We start from the raw sequence: 24,754 nt of genomic DNA on the forward strand, positions 1-24,754 counted from the left end.
GTAACGCTATTTCCGTTGCATTTGTACAACTTTACTCCCTAGTCGCGTCTAAAGAAGTTTTACTTCAAAAACAAAAAAAGAAATTTGTATATGTCTTTACGTTTCTACAGTTGAACATTTTGATCACCAATTTTCGTACACGATTTCGGAAACACGATAACCGATTGGAACCATTAAAAAACATTCTATTCTTATTTATGAGGAGACGTGTTGAATAGTTTTTGGCCAAAGGCAGGTTCAGCCAAAGGTGGCAAAGTGCAAAAATTGCAAATCAGTTTTTGTGGTTATTGATTCATAAAAATGTTATTTGTTGGTCAATAATGTGCATTGAACAAAGCACATCAAATTATCAGATTTTTTAGAGACTTTAATGATAAGTACAAATTTGTTTTTTTTTTTAGAATTCTGTACCAATGTTTATCCGTTAGACTACGACTACGCGCTTGTTCGTGTCGATAATTTGACTTGTTCATCTATGCTAAAAAAGCTAATAATTTTAAAAATTGATAAATTTTCAATTTATTTTTTCAGTTTTAAAAAAATTAATTTTCAGTACGTTAAGTTTCAGCAATTTGCCTGAAAGCAAAATGCCTTAAGATTTATTTCTCAGCTCAAATTAATGCAGGCCCTTAAAATTTTCTTTAATCTTAGATTTTCAAATAAAATTTATTGGTGATACCTTTTTTTGATACACAATAATTAAACATCATTAACATCCGATTTTTTAGGAAGTTTGTTTTTATCAGAATATTTGACTTGTTAATTTTGTTTTTTCTAAGCTTCAAGCCATTCTGAATTCTTGGGCCCAAAGTTGGAAAAAGCTCATACGAGTGTAGGTACGTGTATTTCTGGGTATGCAAATCGGTATTGGTATTAATTAATGTTCATTATAATGATATATCATACATTCTAAATCTAATTAGATGAAATGACAAGACAAAAGTTATAAAATGGACAATAGACTTTAATGATACTCGGTTTATTACATCACAATTCAAGAAGCGTTCGTATATTCGGTTAGCCGAATTTGGTATTTCATACTTCTTGTTTCCTCTTGATCATATTTTTTATGATCGGACTTTTATCTGATACATTAGCATACTCACGTTTTATATTACAAATATCCTTTATTAGCAAAAGTTATGGTTCTACCTTATTTATGCATCTTGGGACATATGATGCTTATATGCATAGTAAACATTACGGCATCGTTGTAAACTGCTAAGGATACATTTGGGAAATGCCGGGAATTTGATTATACGCGTATGGCCGTCGCAAAAGTGGCGTTACTTACACAATAATGATCCACTAAAGTTGAAGACATTCAGAATAAGGATGTGTATAGATGGAAAATTTTTGTCGACATGATATTAATAAATCAATAAGGTAAAATAGAAGCGTAATGCTTCTAAGTGACAAATGTTTTTTATGGTATACGTTAAAAGTCTATTCATTTATTCCATCTCTTTCAACACTTTTTCGTACAGTAATATAGTTTTGATTTGATCATTTTTACAGAGGATATAAATGAATATATTTGTCAAAATATTTAGGTAATTCTATAATATATAAGGGAATCTTTTGACTACTATTATGGCGGTCTCTGCAAGCATGTGCATTAGAATAAAAATAAGATACTGCTGTACTATATAATTGTGTTTTGTTGCAAATAACTTTTTCTCTGTATCGATACTAACACCGTTTGTACCATCGGGCCAGAAACAAATATTACGCATTACCGACGCCATGTATGGTAATTTCAAGTATTACAAAGTATTTAAACAAACTGTAAAATATAAAATTGGTTTTATTTTTGTATAAACTGTACACTGTTTGAGAAAATAGTCACAAACCCAACCTTGGACCAATATTTTCAAATCTAAATCGTAAGTTTAAGGGCTTAATAAATATATTGATAAAAATATACCATTTGTACTTTTTTGAGATGAAAAAGCGAATGATGTAGTCCGATAATAATAGATTTTTTTTAAATTTTTATTCGAAAATTTTCCATAATTAAATTATCAAGTAAATTATCATTTTACAATCCTGTTTAAAGGCGTCGCCTATCTTTAGGCGCCATTTTTGATGCATTTTGCCAACACAATTTAATACATTTTTTTTAAAGACGATTCTTTCGAAGTCGACTGATTTTATAAAATTTAAATATATTTTAAGGAAAAATCTTAATTATTGAACTTGGCATTTGAAATAATTGTTCTATTATTTTTTACTGTGCTCCTAGAAATGTTATATGTCTAAATAAACCAAATTACCAAAAATTAACCACAATAACCGAAAAATGGTCATAATTTCATCAATGTTCATAGTTACATATATTAGCTCATAATTTCCAACCAACGCGAAAATGTTTTTTCTATCTTTTTTCAGGATCTTTAAGGCAATACTATCGCTCTGTTTTGGCCTGTCGTTAAGTTCTGGGACACCCTGTATATATATTCAAGCGATATTATGCAATGATATATAGCTAGATATATTGCTATCCAAGTTTATTGGTTTAAGTATTACTGTAAAAATATCAACTTTTCATATATCTAGGTTATATAATTGCCGGTTGAATTTATTAATATACCCACATCAAAAAATTTTCAAAGCTTTGTGCTTTTCAGTATGAATATGAGAGAATGATTGAAACAGTTTAGACTGTGTTTATGTGTATTAATTAATTTGTTTAATATAATTACCAATTGTTTAATATAATTTATCATTTAAATAATTTTCCCATCCCTAGTTCGAAGACATATTCCGCCTCCGAATCTACTACTATACGCCTTATAGTCGAACAGATTACGCCCTCGTCATAAAGATAATTCTGCCATAACGGTTTCACGAGGCTATTCAAATGCATTTATCGCATTTTGGATTTCCTCTATCTAAAGACTGTCTCCTGTTAGGAAAATTGGATACTATAGTTTTAATTTATCGAGCAAAACGGTTTACTTGGGTTATTAAAATGATAGTAAAAAACGCAAAAATCTAAAGAAAATGCAGATTGGCTTACTGATATTTTCCTCGGAAAAAAAAAAAAAATTTCGACAATTCCAAATGCAATCATTTATATGTATATAATATAGAATGAAATTTTATTATATGATATACTTGAAATTTTAAAATTATATCAGATATTAACTTGTTGTTTTTAATTTAACTTTATACTTAAACATTAAGAAGAAACCTCTAACATGAGGTATATGACAAAATAACACCTGTACAAAATATTTTTTAAGTTTTTGATATTTGTAATAAGTAGTATACATCAAGAATAAATTATTTACTAGAATGAGTGCAAAATATAAATTCCGTTGGTGCTTTACTTTTTACAGAGATAACACTGCATATACCTTTGATCTGGTACTTTGTCAGAAATATTCATTAGCGGAGTTCAAATTACTATTGATTCAATTTGTCTTTTGTGAATTTGTCTATTTTTTTGTTTGCAAACTGAAATGACAGTATTCATGACCAAAAAAATAATAACAATTTCGAAAATACTTCACTTGTTTTTAAGATGTCGGTGAAGGACATTTCTACCCTATATATTTATGGTAACCTTGATCAGTGTTCATAATGCACCGCTATTAATAACATAAAATATAGGAGGGCAATATGTGCTTCTTCAATTTCTCGTTGTTAATATAATAGTATGTTATTATTTTACACAAATTTAGTGTTCAATCAATTTTATATCATAATTAATTTTTCTGTTGTTTACTGAATGATGACACACATCAAGTATCGAAACGTTTAATGGAATAAATAATTTTGTTATTTAATCTTTTTTTAATTCGACGATTGGGCTGCAAAGATATTACAAATATGTATCAACGCCGACAAAACTATCATCATATGTATATATATATATATATATATATATATATATATATATATATATATGAGTGAGTTCTTGAGGGCGATACATCAAACAAAGAAAAGCCAAAGATTTATAAAATAATCTTTATTTCCAAACCTCTAGTGCCAAATCTCTAGTGCTGTGTACACTTCTCTGTATGTAACTAACCAACGTAATATCCACTGATGATGACATTAAATTGAATGTCGAAACGTTTGGAAATAAAGATTATTTTATAAATCTTTGGCTTTTCTTTGTTTGATGTATCGCCCTCAAGAACTCACTCATATATTCAACATCAAAATTAACTACTAAATCATATATATATATATATATATATATATATATATATATGAGAAGTAATAAAAGTGCTTTTAAATAGTCAATCAAAATCAACTAAACCGTTCCACAAATAGTTTCCTCAGTTACAGATATAGCAATAATCGTCGGGCGTTATTTGACGCGAATTATGATATTGGCCGCCGTTTAGCAATCCGCAGTCGATGAAATTGAACGCGTCTCGTCGTAAAATTCCACTTTCTGACGAGCATCGCTTTCGGACGGTGAAAATATGTTCCCGCCTTTCTGTGTCGTAAAGATGTGTATCGCTATATCGACGTATATCCACTACCGGTTGTAACAATTTTATGCTGATCTTTTTTTTCCCGAGGATCTTGTTATAGGCTTACATTGCACGCATGACGACTTCTATGCCGCTACGCAGGATAATAAGACATTGTTTGTACGACTAGGATATGCAACAATAATTCTCAATCTTTGTTTTTAATTCATTGGATAAATGCGATACATGCCAGGTGCAAAAGCTATCAAATGTAATTGACTTCAATTATCTGGGAAATCCTATATGTGATATCACATATTTTGCTATAATATTGTGTTATTTTACAATGGTTTTTATTTGGTGTAGTATCGGGTTTCAATTTAGTCGATTCAGAGAATTGATTAGCAACCTATTTTTGATACAAGGATATATTGAAATTAATCATCCTCTTTAATACAAGTCTTAAATTTTTACGGTTACTCGTAATTTTATTAAAAACTTAAAATTATGTTTATTGAGGGCTCTCCCGTAGGTAACCGGTTAAGAGCGACAGGACTTGTTTCAGAGGTCCCTGGTTCGATACCCACTTCGAGCAGCGTGTTGTCAGGCAGCAGTGACAACAATTTTCACTTGGAAATAAAGAGAGCAATATATTTTCAAGTGAAAATAGCCCTCACCCGGCATTGATGCACCATTAAAAATACTCGCCCTATTAAAGAAATTGTAATAATACTATATCATATAGAGATGTGACAACTGTGGATTGCCATCTGTCAAACAGTCTAGTATTAAGTCAAAATCAGCACAACAGCTTATAGGACTATTAGGTTCTGATTGCTGTTCAAAAATATTATAAAAAAAATGTTCATTGAAATTGAGTCCGTCACGAACAACCCTCGTATTGAGCAGTAGAGATATCAATTGGGAATATAGATCTCAAATATGTTTCTAAGCGAAAATAGCTCTATAATAATAAGTCAGCTCTATAATAAAATAATCAAATATGGATGAATCAACTGTTGAGTTACCATCTAAAGACACCAGGTAAGGATAAATTTTGAGAGAAACAGCTTATTGGACGCAAGGTTCCGCTGTTAAAATTGATAAAAATGTATTAAACGGTTAAAATTAGCAACAACTAGGTTAATAATGTTGATGAAGATTCAACGGCAAGTTCATGAGTTCTGTAATATATGAGTACTGTATCAGATCTGAATTTATTCTGCCTTGCAAATTTATAAAATAAATATAAATATATAATATTAATCCCTGACATTAATTTGCGGGTTGTATACAAGTTTTGGTAATTAGTAACAAGTAGTAGTAAAATAAAATTTACTATCTCTCTTGAGAAGAAGTATAACCGATGGTTTTGACCATCTGTGAACATAAGGTCGACACATGACAAACATTTCTCACATAATATTTGTGATCAAATGTCTAGTTTTAGTTGTTAAATGAATTCAATATCTTCCAACATTTTCAAATTTTAAAGCAAATTATTTTGAACTTTATTAAAAATTTTACACTAAACTGTTCAGTAACTGTTATATTGTTAATGCTTTGTTAAGATTAAAATACTTGATTAAGTTGATACAATTTTGTTTACATTACGATCGCTTAGAATCATGAAGACTTAAATGCTCATACAATTAATGGAGGTATATTTTCAAGTTTTCAAAATTATTTTTTCTCTGAATTAGACAGCTACCGACGGAATCGTTTGCGTCTAATAAATAACTGCAAGGATTTTTCTGAAGTTTCAATAACGATTGAGGCGCATATTATAAACATAATATGCATCAGACTAGACACAATGCTTAGTTTGATATAAAATAGAATTTCGTTATAAAAATACTCATAAAATATCATGACAAAATTCTTACGCACTCATGTAACAAAAAAAAAACGGCAATACTGAAGAACATTTACTAGAGAAATCCTTCTAAACTTTATATACTACTAGCTCGTAATCTTATAGAATCTCGAGATTATATTTAATTATATTTAATAGAATAAAAACATAAATAAATAAATAAATTATCCAATGAAATTGAGTATAGATCAACATTGTCCATTTTCCTATCAGCTCTCTGTTTATCTAAATATTGGTAAGTACAAAAGCAAACGGCGGGTGTCCGCGTGTACACCGGAAAATATTTCTCCGGTCAGTGGGTTTCCGCGGTCATGTAGTGTTGTAGTTGTTGTTGTCGCAAATACAACCGGAAGCTTTCCGGGCAGTTCGGTTTCGCGCGAGGAAGGAATTCAGCATTCGCGACGTGTGGCTCGCCTAGCATTGTACATATTCCGGTGACCAGCACACAATAAGGGCCTGATTGTGCCCGATGTGCTACCTGTGAACGGAACGTGAATGATATACTAAATTATATACTTGTTGCAATTGAAAGAAAAGGACGAATTGAAATCTTGTCTGCAGAAAGTTGTAGAAATGATTCTAGAAATTGGCTCGAGTCAGCAACGCATTTCATATGTTAATTTTGGCGAAATGGTTTTAAACTTACGTATGCCGACACTAATGTTTTTCAAAACTTGAATAAAAATTACTAGAAAAATCTAAATTTACTAATAAAATATGAGTAGGAATTAAAATTACGTTTGAAGAAATATTACAAAAAATAATTTTTTAATTTTTCTGAGTCCTAGTAGTACATTATACATTCTTCATCAGATTTTGTAATCATGAAAATGTGTGTCAAATCTAATCTTGAAAAACTTCTATACCGATCTAAAATATTTTATTTCTTGTAAATAAAATAGAAGCACGATTTGAATACTTATATGTAAAAATAGTTGAAAATTTCAATTGTTCCAAGAGGATTGAAAAAAAAAGCGCCACTGGATTTAAGCCATCAACTCTCCTGATAAAAAATGGAAATAACTTAATCATTATTTATAAGAAATTATTTAATAAGTAAATAGTTAAAATTATATAATTATCAATAAAATATTGTAAATTTTATATCGAATGGAAAAACAACTACTGAGTTGTTTTTTCCAACATGCCCTTGTAGTATACAATGTCCCTTTTCGGCCGACTATTGTAAATTCATCATATTTATTGAATGTCAGTTACTGGACAGTAGTAAATAAAAGAGATAATAAAAAAAGAATAATAATATACACTAACAAATAATCCTTTTACATGATTAGTTATGATATCTGATTTCTAATGAAGGCTTTAGTGATTAAAAGTACGTGTGATGACTATAATATTTCTGACTAAAGTAATAATTATGTATCAACCCTTTGTAATTAATACAAGAAATTTAAATGAAACCTTTTCTTATAATGGAATACTAGCACTACCAACGCCGGTCAAACTCTGTGTACAACTGAAACATTTTGAAACATTAAAGCACTAATAAAACTTTACTCAAATCAAACAATAATAATATTTTCTTCACTATTTGATTTTAGTTATTTTTCCTATTTTCCGAAAAAATATTTTGTAGACTAACTATCGCGGTCAATTTGACTAGTGCAAAATACCATTATTTGAGAAGTTTTCCGTCCAAATATAGGTGGAGATTTATACAAAATATACCAAATAAGGCAGACAAATTTGGAATAAAGTTCTCGGCAGAGTGTGAAGACTATAGTAAATATAAAATAAGTAGGTTTTCGTATTTGAGGAATGACAAGAGATTGGAGATTGTTTAATTCTTCAATTAGATGTTCCAAAATTAATAAATTTAGTTACAAATTTTGGAGAAATTTGTATAAAACAAATTTATTACTCTCACGGTATATAAAAGTGAACTGAAAAGTGCTCGCACCAAGTTTCAATCATTATCCAATAGAAACAGGAGAAGGCAGCAAAATTGTTCCGAAAACTATTAGAATTTGTATTAGTACATTGTTTGGTAAAATGTGAAAGACCAGATGGCTAAGTAATGTAACATTAAGTCGAAAATTTGTAGTTGGCTACTTTTGGTTTATTTCAAAATTTTGATCCTGCTTAGATAAGTTCGTGAATTGTGTAAGAAGGAGGACGAGTAAAAGCATCTTTATGCACGAATTTTTGTTTTAGTTATTGTATTTAATTTTTTAACTCGATGATGCATATTCAAAATCTCTAGAAATTTAAATTTTCATCAACACTGTCTATAAGTTAGACTTTTTGGGTGTGAAAGATATAATTATATTCGCTATAAATGTACATTTTAGTCTAAAATAATTAATAAACAATGTGAGAAAGCCGAATAAAATATTTTATTTATGCATATGGCATTCTGTATAAATATTTAATATTATACGTTTTTTTATAATTTCTTTTATAAATTATATGAAAATAAATTTAGATAAAACTTCGAGAATAATATATAAACTAAATAAATCAATCATTATTTGAATTAAATAATAAAATAGATAATTTTTTAATTGTAGGTCAAATTGTCGGTAGGTTTAGTGTTATGGTATTAGCAAAATTTGTTACATATGGTACAAGGCAGTAACTTATTGTTTTATATGGCAATCTTTTGTGAATTAATGTATCTGCGTTTTGCCGACTCTTACTATTTTTCCCTAAACCTATTTAATCATATTAAGTTGTGTTATTTAAAGATATGTTAAATCAATATTATGATCGATTGTAGATTTCGTTGCTTTTTTGCTGATAACATATATGAAAACATCTGAATTATTTCTAATATTTTATATTAATTAATAATTTCTTTGCATTATTGTTCAATTATTAATATTAGACAACTGAATAGTAATCCAAAATAATAATTCTGTATAATATTAGTTAAACCATTAAACCAAATAGTAAAATCAATTAATATTTTTAAGCCTTTTGAATTTCACAGTGAAATTTATCAGTTATTTTTAACCTGTAGACTTATCTTGGGGGTAACATTTGTTTTACTATCTACTTGCCATAAAATAAAATTATCGTTTTTTATTTTGTTTAAAAAAGTGATTTATATAAACTATTTGTGCCAAGGGAATAACATAGCTCACTTGCTTTGCTATATACTTGCTACGGGAAAAAATATTGTTACTTGATTATAGAATGGGCCAAATATAAGAGTATGTTATAAAAGCAAGTGATTTATATAAAATATTTACTACTATACTATACATAAAACGTACTATAAAACTTTACTTATTATGAAATGTTTCTCATCTTACTATTAAAAGATAAAAGCTAAATGCTATCCTATATAGTATACGTCTATTTAATAAATAATAAGTTTCTATGTTTATCATTTTGGAGTAATTAAAGCGATAATTAAATATCTACGTCAAACCATGGTGCACGAATCAATTTGCTAAGTCCAGAGTAAACTTTTGTATCTGTGTTCGTTCACCGTGGGATTCGGAGACACTAATTGGACCTAACAAAGCGCATCAAGTATTAATTGTGCAACTGCTAACGAAACAATTTTGTCGCCTTGCGACGACGCAACGGACATATGTTCATTATGTTCATGTATTTCTAAATACTTGCTCGATTTATTTAAAGGGCATTAGATAGTAGTTAATTAAAATAAACTGTGTAAAATATCTTACGATATATATGATACTGTGTATCATATCGTTTGTTCGGTGATTTAATATTATATCAGAACAATTTTGTGAAAAATATATAATAAAATTTATAAATCTAAAAACTTATTGCTTTAGTGTATTCTGTTACATAGCATTAAAGGTTTTGTTATTTTGTATTAGGGTAGGGCGGGGCACAAAAAAAAACAAATAAACTACATCAGAAACAATAACACGTATCAAACAAATAACTATCGAGCTATGTTCAGTAATATTGCAGTTAATTATCATTATAAAAATGTGTATTTTACTAAAATTTATCATCTGTTTCTATTTACTCCATAGGCGAGGTGAAATGGGACAGCTTGGGGGCAAATAGATCCCAATGTTTTAACTTCAATTCAAGGAATTTTTTGAAATAACAACAACGTTATTCAATCAATTCAAATTTTATGGTCACAGTTTCTACAAAAATATTATTGTATATAATCTTAATTTAAAATTTTGTCATAAATATTATATATTCGGCAGCAGAATTTGTGGAACTGTCAATTTAATTTATCATTTCAACTTAATTTACTTTTTTATTTTCTATTTTTTATTGTTTATTTTTTTTCCAGCGTAAAGGTTCTTTTGGTCTTTTTTACCCCTCAAGGCAAAATACCAAACCAACTAGTTTGGTATCTATTCTTATAATCTTATAAGAATAGAAGTATTTTGAGTAGAAGTTAAAAGCCAGTCACCTGTGACAGGTTTCATTTCTATTATATTTGCGAAATAGTATTGTTATTTTGTCCAATATATGTCATTTTGTCCGAAAGTGAACAAAAATTATTAATAAATAATGAAAATTTTATCAAAAACTTAGTAATGAAAATATAATAGATCGAAATCACTAGTACTAGCATAAGTCTATTCATTTAAATTGAAATAATTAAAAAAAACATCAACTGATTACTTCGACAAGGCTGTGACAATGACGCTCAACATCTGACTGAATTGCGGACTTGTTATTATAACTAGCCAATTTTCAAATAAGGCCACTGTGACATTTTTCTTTATATTTCCCATATTTAATTTATATTTATTTATAATGGATGATGAGAATCTCAGCTTATAGTAATTTCTACGTGTTACTACTACCTGTGATTTGTGGTGTTATTTTCATCAACTATATTTGGATTTATTGTGTCTTCTGATATATTAACTGTCAAATTATATACTTTGTGCTTTATTTATGCATAAATCAAATTATCCATTATTTTTAAGAATTTGATTATGTACTATAAAAGCTCGGTTCTGACAAATACATGGATCAAAAATATTACTTTGTGATTATTATTATTAATAATAATAAAAATTATTATTAAATAATAATTATCGCATTTGCAATCACTTTCCTCAATATGGAACAAAACTCGACATATTCCTTCAATATTTTAGATAGAAATTACTTGCAATAAATTTTACACATATCTCATTCAAGTATTGAAAGCAACTTTATGAGTTTGTGGGTAAACTTTATTATGACAAATGCGCAACATTTGAAAGATGTATTGCAAAACCTTAAGCATAAGAGGCATGATAATAGTAAATATTTTACTGTTCTACTTTATGTAAAATGTATCCCATCTTGCACTTAAGTACGATGATAAAATATTTACATGCATAACTCTACAGAACGCAAATGTCTGTACATAGCTTATACGAGCATTTCATTTTGCGCCTTTTCTGCCTTCCTTCCCGCCAAGAGCTGTCTTTTCCGCACTTGAGTGATGCTCCTTTAGCACGAATGCGTTCGATTATACATTGTATCTGTTGCAGTTTGCATTTTGCATTTCCCATGAAGATACATTACGAGCAATTGCTTTTAAGTGAATTATATAACTTTATTTTATCATATCCTCATTGGAATTTATGCATTTTATACATTATATCAGGTAGATTGCGCAATAGTGTACTTCGCACGATTTATATTTTATTTATGAAGATGCATAAGAATATTTCACGCGTAAACACAATTTTTATTGTAGATATTTTATACAGTTATATAGTTTTATTCAAAAGTTTTACTGGTCATTAGGGCCTAAATCCAAATCAAGCTCATACAATAAGCTACTTTTATATACATCTTTATTCAAACCAAGTTGGTGCTATTGAATACCATTGTGGGGCAATGTTCATAAGAAATATAGAAATAATACAGAAATTTCAGAACAAGTTTTTGAAGATTGTCTTGGGGGCACCAAAATATATTACGAACTGGCTGATTCACCTCTACACGAACAGACCTACCACAAAAGATGTAATAAAAAAAAACAGCACGTAAATATAAAAACAAGTTTATTAGTTACCCAAATTTACCAGCAAACTCTTTAATAACAGGGAACTATCGACTTAGATTGAAGACAAAAGCGCTACTTGATCTAGGACATCAATTTTTCTGGTAAAGACTACAATAACTTAGTTATTATTTATAAGAAATTATTTATAAATAAATAGTTAAGATTATATCATCATTATTAAAATATTAATATTACAACGAATGTAAAAGCAACTATTGAGTTGTTTTTCCAGTATGTCAATATAGCATACAATGTCCCTTTATAGCTGACAATTGTAAATTCCCCAAATTTACTAAATGTCCTTAACAGAAAAAAAATAGTTATATCTAATTAGAATTCCAAAAAAATATTGCCATATGCATTGTTATGTGATCTTTTAACCAACTAACTAATTTTCTGAACAAGAAACAAGATTAATTAATTTGACACTTAGCAGCAAGCTTATTAAATTTATCAAAGGTTGATTGAAGTTGATAAATGTTGTTGATAAGACTGCGCGACAAAAATATTTATTTTTTCCTCGAGCTATTTTTTTAAATCTACTCGGAATTGCACGCTGATATCAAAATATATATAATAAAATATAATTATAAATAGTATAATTTTTGAGTTTACTACCCCATTCTGTAATTTCGGCTATAATTATTGTAGTAACATATAACTATAAATAACATTTTAACAAAAATCGGCTATTTTTGGTATGGCTTTAACACTAAGACGTTGTATGTATAATTAAGATAGTTTACGTTAAATTTGTGCTTATATATTAACTTAATATGTTTTCGACAAATATCGGAACTTATATCAAACTGCGTAAAGATATCGTATTTCAACCACATTAAAACTTAATTGCGCAATAAAGATGGAAAGAAGAACATGGGTTCTTCATCCTCTATGAAAAAATTGCGTAATATGTATACGTAATTTTACAGAAAAAAAGATATAATTTTAATACTCCCATCATTGAGAAAAATACTCAGAATCACCAGAACGATTGCTTGTGTGTGGTAAACAGCATTGTCAACCACAATGCTAATATTTAAAAAAAATTATCGTAAAGCATTTTCGTTGCAATTTTGCTGAGATACATCCTAGTTATGCCTAAATAAGTTTTAAAACTACCTAACCCAAATTCAAAATGCATCAAACCTAACAATATCGTTTAAATCTATTAAAATTCTACGACTACTTTCCTGACAGTGTTTCGAACAATAATAATTGTCACGTATTCTTTCAAATTTGTAAAGTTTCTTATAAATAATGATTAAGTTATTTCCATTTTTTATCAGGAGAGTTGATAACTTAAATCCAGTGGCGCTTTTTTTTCAATCTTCTTAGATAGTTCTCTATTATCAAGGAGTTTGCTAATGAATTTGGGTGACTTATTAGCTTGTTTCTATACTTGTGTGCTGTTTTCGTTATCACTTTATTTATGGTAGGTGTATTCGTGTCGACATTAATCAACAAGTTGGGAACATATTTTGGAGCTCCTAAGGCAATTTTCAAAAATTTGTTTTGAAATTTCTGTATTATTTCTATGTCAGTCTTATGAGCACTGCCCCACAATTGTATCCCATAGCACCAAATTGGATTGAATAAAGATTTATATAAAAGTAGCTTATTGTATGAGCTTAGTTTGGATTTAGTCCCTAGTAACCAGTAAAGCTTTTGATTTTTATCTCAAGCTGTTGCCCCTTTTTTTTAATAGGGGTTCGCCAATTAAATTTTCTATCGAGGTATATGCCGGGATATTTCACATGGTCTTCTTGAGGTACTTGAGTATTTCCTATTCTCACTGGTGGATAGGACTCTCTTCTAAGCGTAAATGTGACATGTACTGACTTTGAGCCATTCATTTCAAATCTCCAGGTTTTGTTCTATTTTTGGAACTAATAGATTTTGGAACTAATAGATTTAAATGGTTTTGGAGTAACTCAGATGTAGAATTGGAATCTATGTGGCTGGCCAGAATGCACGTATCATCAGCAAACGTAGCAATCAAAGTATTAGTTGTTATTGGTATGTCAGATTCGTATATTAGAAATAGAATTGGCCCCAAGACGCTTCCTTGTGGAACACCTAATTTTTAATTTATAGAGTAGCCCAGTATGCCATACCTTATCAAATGCTTGTTGTATATCTAAGAATGCTGCGAACAGTACTTTTTTTCTTCTAGTGATTTATTTACATAATGGACAATTCAATGAGTCTGCTCTCTGGTCGAATGCAATTTTCTAAATCCAAATTGGTTAAAATTATATAATTATCAATAAATAGAATAGATTTAAATGGTTTTGGAGTAACTCAGATGTAGAATTGGAATCTATGTGGCTGGCCAGAATGCACGTATCATCAGCAAACGTAGCAATCAAAGTATTAGTTGTTATTGGTATGTCAGATGTGTATATTAGAAATAGAATTGGCCCCAAGACGCTTCCTTGTGGAACACCTAATTTTTAATTTATAGAATAGCCCAGTATGTCATACCTTATCAAATGCTTGTTGTATATCTAAGAATGCTGAACAGTACTTTTTTTCTTCTAGTGATTTATTTACATAATGGACAATCCTATGAGTCTGCTCTCTGGTCGAATGCAATTTTCTAAATCCTAATTGGTTAAAATTATATAATTAGCAATAAAATATTGTGAATTTTATATCGAATGGAAAAACAATTTGTTTTTGTTTGTTGTTTCCAACATGCCATTGTAGTATACGATGTCCCTTTCCGGCCGACTATTGTAAATTCATCAAATTTATTGAATGTCCTTTACTGGACAGTTGTAAATAAAAGAGATAATAAAAAAAATGGTAAAGTATACTCATTATAGTTAGGTGATGATAGTTCACTTTATAGTTAAATTAATTCAGTGTGCTCGGGTTGTTGAAATTCGTCACTGCATCTTCTAGCCTGCTCGTCATTTTAAATCCGTTGTCTCTCCGCAGCTCTGTGTGTGATGACTTCTCATTGTTACGCATACGGCGCCCTGGCTGAGTTTCATCTGCCGCATTCGGGGGCTGTGTTTGTGTGTACACACAGCTTAAATATATCGCGTTTGATTAATCTCGAGTCTAACAAATGTGCTATATCACGAGCAGCGAGCTCACGGATTCCTCGCGAAAACGGGCAGAGGGAGGGTTATCCGAGTTAGCCGGATAAATATTTGATCAGCGAATCTCCCGGGGATCTTTTATATTTAAAATCTTAGCCGAGCAAAGGACGGAGCGCGCGTGACGAGCCAGAAGTGGTATTGCGGCATTATTCACGCTTCCTCGTGTATCCCATCGGACGCGGCGCGACGTGGAGGAAACTTACCATGTTATATATGTGCCAGAAGGGATAGTTAAGAATTGTGTCAAAACAAAAAAGCGAATTTATACTGAATTGATAATTTTTGAAGCAAGACTTCTTTGTACGCGACTTGGTAGTAACTCAGCAAAAATGCAACGGAAATGCCTTGCGCCACATCTACTGGTTCGACATTGGCCATTGATGAGGTCATTTGAAACGTGATATTTTTTATATCACGTTTTTATTTATCAGTTCCAAGAGTGAAATTCAGTCATTCACTCTCATTTCCATGATCTTCAAGCCTAAGTATTATTTGGATAAATAATGAAATAATTGATATTAAAAGGTATTACTTACTACTGTGTTACCTTTCACGATTAACATAATTGTAAAACTATATCGAATATTATAAAATTTATCAGCAATTACCATATTTTTCTCATGAAGGCTTAGGCTTTTTAATACTAATTACAATGAAATACCATTATTTCTTGCTGAACATTCCATTTTATTCGGAAGAATCTCGAACATTGATTGATTTTTCAGATGACAAAATATATTTAACAAGGAATAATTTTCACCACTATTGATGCAGCTCTCTTAAATAATCTTGTATTTTTATCATTTGCTACTCAAGAGCTGATTTCACAATTCCAATTACTTTTTTCATACTTTATAACATTTATATTAACTTCTTTTTTATTTTGCGTATATTAACGTATAGAATATAGTTATTATACTTTTTTAATCTTTGTGAACTAACAAATGAACAACAAATGCATTTGAGTTTTTTTATTTATCTAGTTTAAATATTATTTTTATTAATAATTTGAACAAAAAAAAAATAATATAAAATTTTGAATGATTAACATTCAATTGATCATATTTTTTATTCAATTTAGTAGAACAAATTATTGACCTGAATTATGAAACTTCAAAAATATTCAATTATTCATTGCATATTTTTTACATATAAGGTTTTAAATACTATTATAATAAAGAAACGAAAAGCGGATATGGATTTGCAATAGTGTTTCCATAAATCTCGTATATTTGGCAATACTTGTCATTTTCAAATTCTTTAAAAAATTAAAACTAGATATTTTCAATCATTCATTAAAATTTTTCGGTAATTTATACTTAAAAACAGTTTTCAAACTTCACAACTTTTCATTCATGACCGGTTATTCAAATCTGTATTTAAAAACCGATAAACCTTAATACATATGCATATTTTTAAATCCGCATATGTCTATAGGAAATATCAGTTATAGCTCTTTTGAATAAATAAGTATTGCAACATCAAATACTTGGCTATATATGATTGACTGTACAATTAATTTGGTTTTAATCTTAAGATAAGTACTAACTACTTTTGATGTATGAATGATAATTCTCAAAGAACATGATTCATTATCACTAAGTCAGTATTTTGTTTATGCTTAATTTGGCCCTTGGATTTAAGATGTCCACTTAAAGTCATACAATTATAAATTTGAAAAGTTCGAAAGTTTGAAAGTTAAAAAAAATGAATAATAAAATTCAACGAATAGAGACAAGTCTATTGTTTTGGTTCCCTTGTATAAAACCGATGTAATTGACGAAGTGAAGTCATACAACAGCTCATATTTATATATTTAAATTTATATTTATATTTATATTTATATTTATATTTATATTTATATTTATATTTATATTTATATTTATATTTATATTTATATTTATATTTATATTTATATTTATATTTATATTTATATTTATATTTATATTTATATTTATACAACACAATTGTACAATTATAGATATTATATGGTACATAACTTAAATTAATAGATAGAACCCGTAACTTCTAATTGCTCAATAATAATTACTTAATAACAATAAAGCTTATTTGTCTTTGCACAAATGTTGTAATAATTTATAAAAGGTGTAGTCATAATAATTTACAGTAGTGTCATGTCTGGCCGTTTCTATTGATGCATATTGATCTCTTAATTTCTTAACTCTAATAACTTTCAATTACACTAATGATCGCTATATCGTCGCTATATATTTACACCTCATTTCTCACTACTGTCATTATATTTACAACTACTCTTTTGTTATTATTAATTTATACAACCAGCGTTATAGTTAACACTAGTAAATATGTTTATTGTCATTTTTCTCTGCAAAATGTGTGCCAGTTACTGATAATCTTACATTGAGTTTCTGATTAATTAAAATAAATATTGATAGCAAATGTGCAACTTTATTCTTTGATATCCAAAATATCAGGGTCGTTATACAAGTATTAAAATATGTTTTGCCATAAGTTACAAATTGCTATTCCGGACTCGATGTTTTAACAAACTGTTAAAATTTATACCTTATCCATGAATATCTGAAGCGCTCTAAAAATATCATCTACCGTCGTCGCTACCTGAAACGCGCCATCATACATCGCGTCCGCCGTAGTCAAATCATAAGAGATGAGGATGAAAATCGTAGTGAATAATTAATGTTTGAGAACGAGTTATTAGTGCAGGTCGTTCGGAGGGATTATTCAAGCTAAAATTCCCAACAATGTTCCACGCTTGCCTGAACAAACTTTCATAATAATGCCGGGTAATCACGGTACGGTGATATATGTTTTAATTAGTCAATTAATTAGAATGAATTAAGTTTAGGAACTTGACGAAGTTTTACGGAGAAAATGTATAATTGCTTTCTGTAAGTGTATAAATAATTGTTTCGATTAGAATTGTATGTCATATCTTCAAATCAATAAATCTAACTAGTAGTGTATGGCATTGTGCCAGGCAAATTGAAACAACTTCCCGTACCTTAATAACATATTCAAATAATATTGAATGGTTTTTAATAAATTATTATAAATAATGTAACTTTTATTATTCTTATTTCATAAAAAGTAAATAAACAAACCTTAATTAATCGGATTCAAAATGAAGAATATTGTCTAATATTTCTAAGTATCAAATAAACTGAATTGCTAAATTAAAATTATTTATTTGAACTATAAAGTGATATTCAGAACTTTAGCTAGAAAGTATCTTTAGTATCTTAGAAATAGCTGGGACTGCTTTTGCCAAAAACTAATCACCACTTCTCCACGTCATTAGAATTGAATGTTTGTTTGAATATCCAAATCGCTTAATTCGTATGCCCGAAATCGAGGACTAAAAATTGTCGCCACACATACGCACAAACACTCAGACGTATACACACATTCATTTTTTCTGAGGTATGCCAAAATGTTCAGAAAACTTCAAAACGTGAACATTTGTTTTTTTTTTATTTTTGGCCCATTACCCTATCTTATTCTACAGGAAGTTAAAAAATCCATTAAAATACTAAATTGAATTTGATAGCGAGTTTTATATACGGTATAGACAACACACTTTCCTTCGGATACCTTTGGTACTTTTTCTTGGTACTGATAATACACTTTCTACTTAATAATTTCTTTATTGAATAATATATACAATAATATGTACAATAACTCCAGTCGGCGACTGTACTGAATTGACCTGACTAGGCCCATTGCACCGGTTTTATACTGGGTCCTTAACGGTATCCGCCAGGGTTACACAACCTGCTGCAATGGTCAGGGGTATGAAACCTTTACATAATTTTAAGTTTTTAAAAATAAGGTTCGTTACATTTCAATACATGCATAGTAGTATTTTAAATAAGCGTAATAATGAAATAGCAGTTACAATCAAAAGAATTTTGCAGTCACAATTAATTTTGTACATTTTTCATTGTCTTCAGTGACGTAACGGTTTAACGCGCTGCCTTGAAAAAATAGATGTCCAATTGAAAAAAATAGATCAAAAATATATTTCCGATTGAAAGTAGTCTTTTTCGAGCACTGCGGTGTGTAATGACAATGGGAAATCTCTCACACTATTCTTCCCTAGGGCAGTACTACCCGATAATATTTTTTTTTATATTTTATAAATTCTCGTTTTTTTTTTTAAATATACATGCATAAGTAAAATTTTAAATATGAAACAATTAAATATATACTATTTTATTTGATAATTATAATTTTTCCAAAAAAAAACAAAGATTCTTTACTTACAAAAAATAAGACTTACTAATTTTATGACTTTTTGACGTTTCAACTCATTCTGAAACTTGTGGTGTCAACAATAAAAAGTGTGTGAAACGCGTTGATAGGTAAATAGGTTGACAGGTAAAGTCATAAGACGGTAAAATGGTAATTTGATTAACAAGTTGATAGGTAAATTCGTAGACAAATTGTTGAATAGGTAAATTGTAGAACAGACAGTAATAACGTTAAACTAAATATAACAAATACACATCTTTGTTGTATGTGTATGTGAGCCAAAGTTAGATTTTTGTCAACATTTCCTGTTGAAAAATCTGAACCGATTTAAAAAAATTTAAAAGCCTTGGATAGACATCGATAAAGGCTAAAAAAATTATTAATTTTTCTAAATAACTAAATCTTAATTTCTATCGAGTAAGGGGCCAATTTGTACATCTTTGTGTTGAGCAGTAACATAACATTTCTGTTTTATCCGAGAATTTACCTCTAAGTCTATTATTACACTTATTTTGTATGTAAAGTAGTGAGTTCTATATAACCTTTTATTTTGATTGAACATAACTGTACACTATTTGTTATATATGAATGAAGTTTTTCTACAAGAACAAAAAAAGGCCTAAAATAAAAGTTTACATTATATGCAAAAAAAAATTATTATAATTTTCTCATTTTTTTACTTTTAATATTGTATTATGATCTACCTTGGATTGTCTCTCTCATAACAATAATAATTATTTTTACACTTCTTACTTGTGCCTGAATCTCAAATCAAACTAAATGCATTTTATATGTGAGCAGATGAATATTTTAGAACTGTTCTGAAATCTTGGGAGTACCTGTCTTCCCGACCATAACTTTTCCCGTCATACTGAAGCAACATTTTTATCTTTATTTCATCATAGTTGGTGACATAGTTGAGAGTAAAACTTAAGTCACTTATGAAAATATATGGTTTCAGACTGCTTTATGAATAAAAATGTGACAAGTATTCATGAATTTTCTAAACTATCTTGATGTGTAACTTTAATGTAGATGATATTGCTATTTTTATTTATAAAATTTGAATCAGAATATATTGTTATTGAATTTGGTCGACAGTTTTGAAAGTAACTTTCAAAAAACAGTTCAATAATAAAGTGTTGAGATCTTTATAAATTTTTATTTTGCACAGAGGACAGAACGGGGCTTAAAGTAAAATTAGGAGTTCTTTAATATATATATAACCAGTTATCACCTTAATTTTTACAACGTTGCTGTCTGTAGTAAAATTTCAAATTTTTGAAAATTCATAACATAAGTATTTTCTTTCGTTGTTTCTTTCGTACTACGAGACCATAATATAATTTTTACTTTATTTAAATATTTTATAAGATGAATTATTATTTTCAAGTTACATTCAATCATTTTTTTTTGTAATCTCTATGAAAGCTTATACAAGGGTGAGGTACAAAGGACCAGCTAAACCTTTAAAAAATAGTAAATGAAAAAGTAAATTAAGTTAAAAAAAACATTTTACCACAAATATCAGATCATCGTTTTAGTGATATCTCTGTAAAATAATATAATATTAGAATGAAATGTATATTTTGTATTGTTTAAATAATGTTGCTATTTTTCCGCAAAGTTTTTAGTAGTGGTAGCTATTCGTAAAAAAATATTTTCATCTACTACAATATTTTATTAAGCAATTAAACCATAACGTTTCTCAGTTAGAAAATAATCATGTATATACCACACTAGTTCAAGTCAGACACACAAAATTTAGTTGCAGGTTATTTAAGATATTTTATTTCAGTTGTAAAAGCAAAACATAATATTCTTTGATCTCTCAGTTACAATTCTACCGTGGACGAACTTTAAAAGCTTTTCTGCAGCAAACAAACAATGCACAACACAGCTACGGTAGAGAAATGTACCGACAGATAATGAACTGACCTATGTGGGACTTTGTCCGTGTATTTTGCAATTTTCATTTATTTCGCACTGAAAATAATTGTATTAAAATATTTATTTTTTGTCAATTCCATGAATTTTATAATAATAATTTTGTTTGATAAGTTTTCTTAGAGAAAAGCCAATGTGAAATAGAATAGAGAGCTGTAATACTTTAGAAACATTTAATGCAAAAATACATCTTATATGAGCTAAAGTGTTAACACATTGGAACTTAACTTGGTATAAACATTTTTCTTTCATGAACTTATAGAAAAGTAAGAAAAACTAAAGCAACAATAAAAAAAATTGTTTTTACTATTATGAAAACGAAGAGTATTTTAAGAATTGTTAGACTTAGTAAAGTCGATATAATGGGCCTTAGGGTAAGGGTTTCCTTAGTCGTGCCTAAGGAAAAGGCACTATATTGCTATAAAATTTAGTGCCTTTGAATTAAAAGAAAATTGATATTTAATTGGCGTTTGATCAACAATCATTAAAATTATAATTTCTTCATTAAAATTGGTGGTATTGATGTTTTTCAAAAATGTACTTTCGGTATGATTAATGCGCCTATTCGCTACTCGTACCATCTTAGTTGTATCTAATACAAAAAACTATACTAGCTGTAAGTGGAATTCTGTCTTGAGGCAATTATGGCATCGTGTCTTAAGGCAAATTGCTGGAACTTCCCGTACCGTAACGAAATGTTCGAGGAATACTGAATGTTTTCAAATAGATTATTATAAATATTGTAACATTGTCTAATATTTATAAGAATTATATAAACTGAATTGCAGAGTTGAAATTATTTATAAAGTATATTAGAACTAATAGTCAGAATTAAAAATAAAATCTGAAGTATTTTCGATATACAAAAAACTAAAAAAAAAAAAAAAAAAGTTGGGACAAATTTTTTTTCCAAAATCAATTATTTTGTTAAGACAAGCAGAAAGTTCTTTGAATCATTTAAATCGGATGCTCAGTTCTCTCAAAACCTGCCATTTTTTACATATTTAGCTCCGTATCTTCGAAATGGCTGGGCCTGCCTTTGCCAAAAACTAACAAGCTCTTATCCCAATCATTACTAATTGAATATTTTTTAGATGATTCAATTCGGATACTCCGTTCTCTCAAAAATTCGATTTCTATTTTCTGCACTCTTTGCTCCGTATCTCCGAAATGGCTGGACCTGCCTTTGCCAAAAACTAATCAACTCTTTTCCCTATCAATAGGAATCGAATGTTTTTTGAACCATTCAAATCGGTTGATCCGTGCGCCCTAAAACGTGACTGGAAATTTGTATCCATACATACATACACACACACACACACATACACACACACACACATACACACACACATCCATTTTTTCTGAGGTATGCCAAAACGTTCAGAAACCTTCAAAACATCGAAAAATGTAAAAATTTTCAATTCCGATTTTCGGCCCATTACAATAACTTACCCTACGGGAAGTTAATAAGATTCGATCTGTGATACACTTTTTGTAATTATTAGTTTTTAAGTGTTACATGATTATTAAAATAAAATCTAGAATAAAATATTAATTTTTAAATAGTAACGAGTGAACTATCATGATTATTAATATAGGAGCCGTTATGGGTTGCACTTACTTGTTATTTTCTAATTTAAGCAAAAAGTTTGGAAAATTGTATTTAACAATTATCACTTTGTATTTAATAAAAAACTCATATTCACTGCTATGAATCAATGAAAGTAATTTCAATTAAATCATTAAAAATTATAAATAATATACAAAATAGACTCGGCTGTAACTAAATTCAATTTAACAATATAATTGTATTAACAATTTCTGTACGATCAACTTAAATATATTGCAAAATGCTTCTAAATGTTAATAACCTTCAAACAGACATGTATTCAAAATGTATTTTTTCAGAATTAAATAAAAATGGGGTGATTTTTGCATATCATGCTTACGCGTTGTGTTCAATAGAGCATATTATTATCACATTTAATATTGATAATTTATTTTCACGCTTCGTTAAAAAGTGTATTTATGATCAACGCAAAATTGAATTCATATTTTTGCTCTCCGCCCTTTTAGTTTTGTCTTCTTCGGATGTTTTATTTATTGGATAAATAGTAAATCCAATTTAGTAGATGCACATTGTAAGAGTTTAGTAGCCAGTTTAGTACTCAGATCTAAACACGTACATGAATATAATGAAAAAATAGGAAATTTTATTTTGTATATTATATTCACGCATAGTAAAGGAAGTCAATGCATTTTTGTCAATTATTACATAGGACATAGTTTTGAGTTTACATATTTTGAGAAAATATCTTTTTCTGATCAAAACAATAATGTCAGTTTAATTCCAGACATTGCATTCGAGATTTTATGCGAGTTCATTATAAAATTATTAAAATGCCAATTATTTGTTTTTCAAAATGAATGCAATAATAACTATTATTCTTAGATATGAAATTAAATAAAATCGTAAATGCAAAATTCAGTAATGTATTCGGTTTGCAGAACTTTTTTCTATTTATTATGATACTGAAGTGAATTTAGCATTTTCATGTGCATTTAATATTTACAAGAGTGTTTTTGATGTTTTACAAGTTGTTTTTGATGATTGTGATTGTGTGGTTGTGCACATTCGTACTATTTCATTTAATTTATTCACCTAATGTTTTTGAACTAAACTTTATTAATAAATTGTGGATCTCAAGATGCATTAATTCAATAAGTACTGTTACAAGTCCTAGCTACTCTACTACAGATTTCGATTTTTAAGCTGGATATTATAAGCTGTTTCGATACTGTTTGTCGGCACTTGCCACATTGTATTAATCGATTATATGTGAAGCCAAGTTATTAATATTTTTACAAGTAAATAATTGTAAATATCTAGGTGTAAAGACATAATTATAGAGTTGGCTTTTGTAACGATTCGCTTTTAAAGTCGATACTTTGTATTAATATGCTTTTATATAATTGATATCATTTCTTTATGTTGATACCTCTAACGCTATTTTCGCTTTTGCATTACGTTTTTTATTATACCTATAACGTATTTTCATCACTTTAGCACATTAGCACTATATTGGATTTGCTCGCACAGCCCCACAATTCTATGCCATAAGTCCAAATTGGTTTTATTATTACCTAGTAA

The sequence above is a fragment of the Ctenocephalides felis genome, unplaced genomic scaffold, assembly GCF_003426905.1.
Source record: "Ctenocephalides felis isolate EL2017-DRISC unplaced genomic scaffold, ASM342690v1 CF-g0.4_SCAFFOLD_01604, whole genome shotgun sequence".
NCBI classification, from domain to species: domain Eukaryota; kingdom Metazoa; phylum Arthropoda; class Insecta; order Siphonaptera; family Pulicidae; genus Ctenocephalides; species Ctenocephalides felis.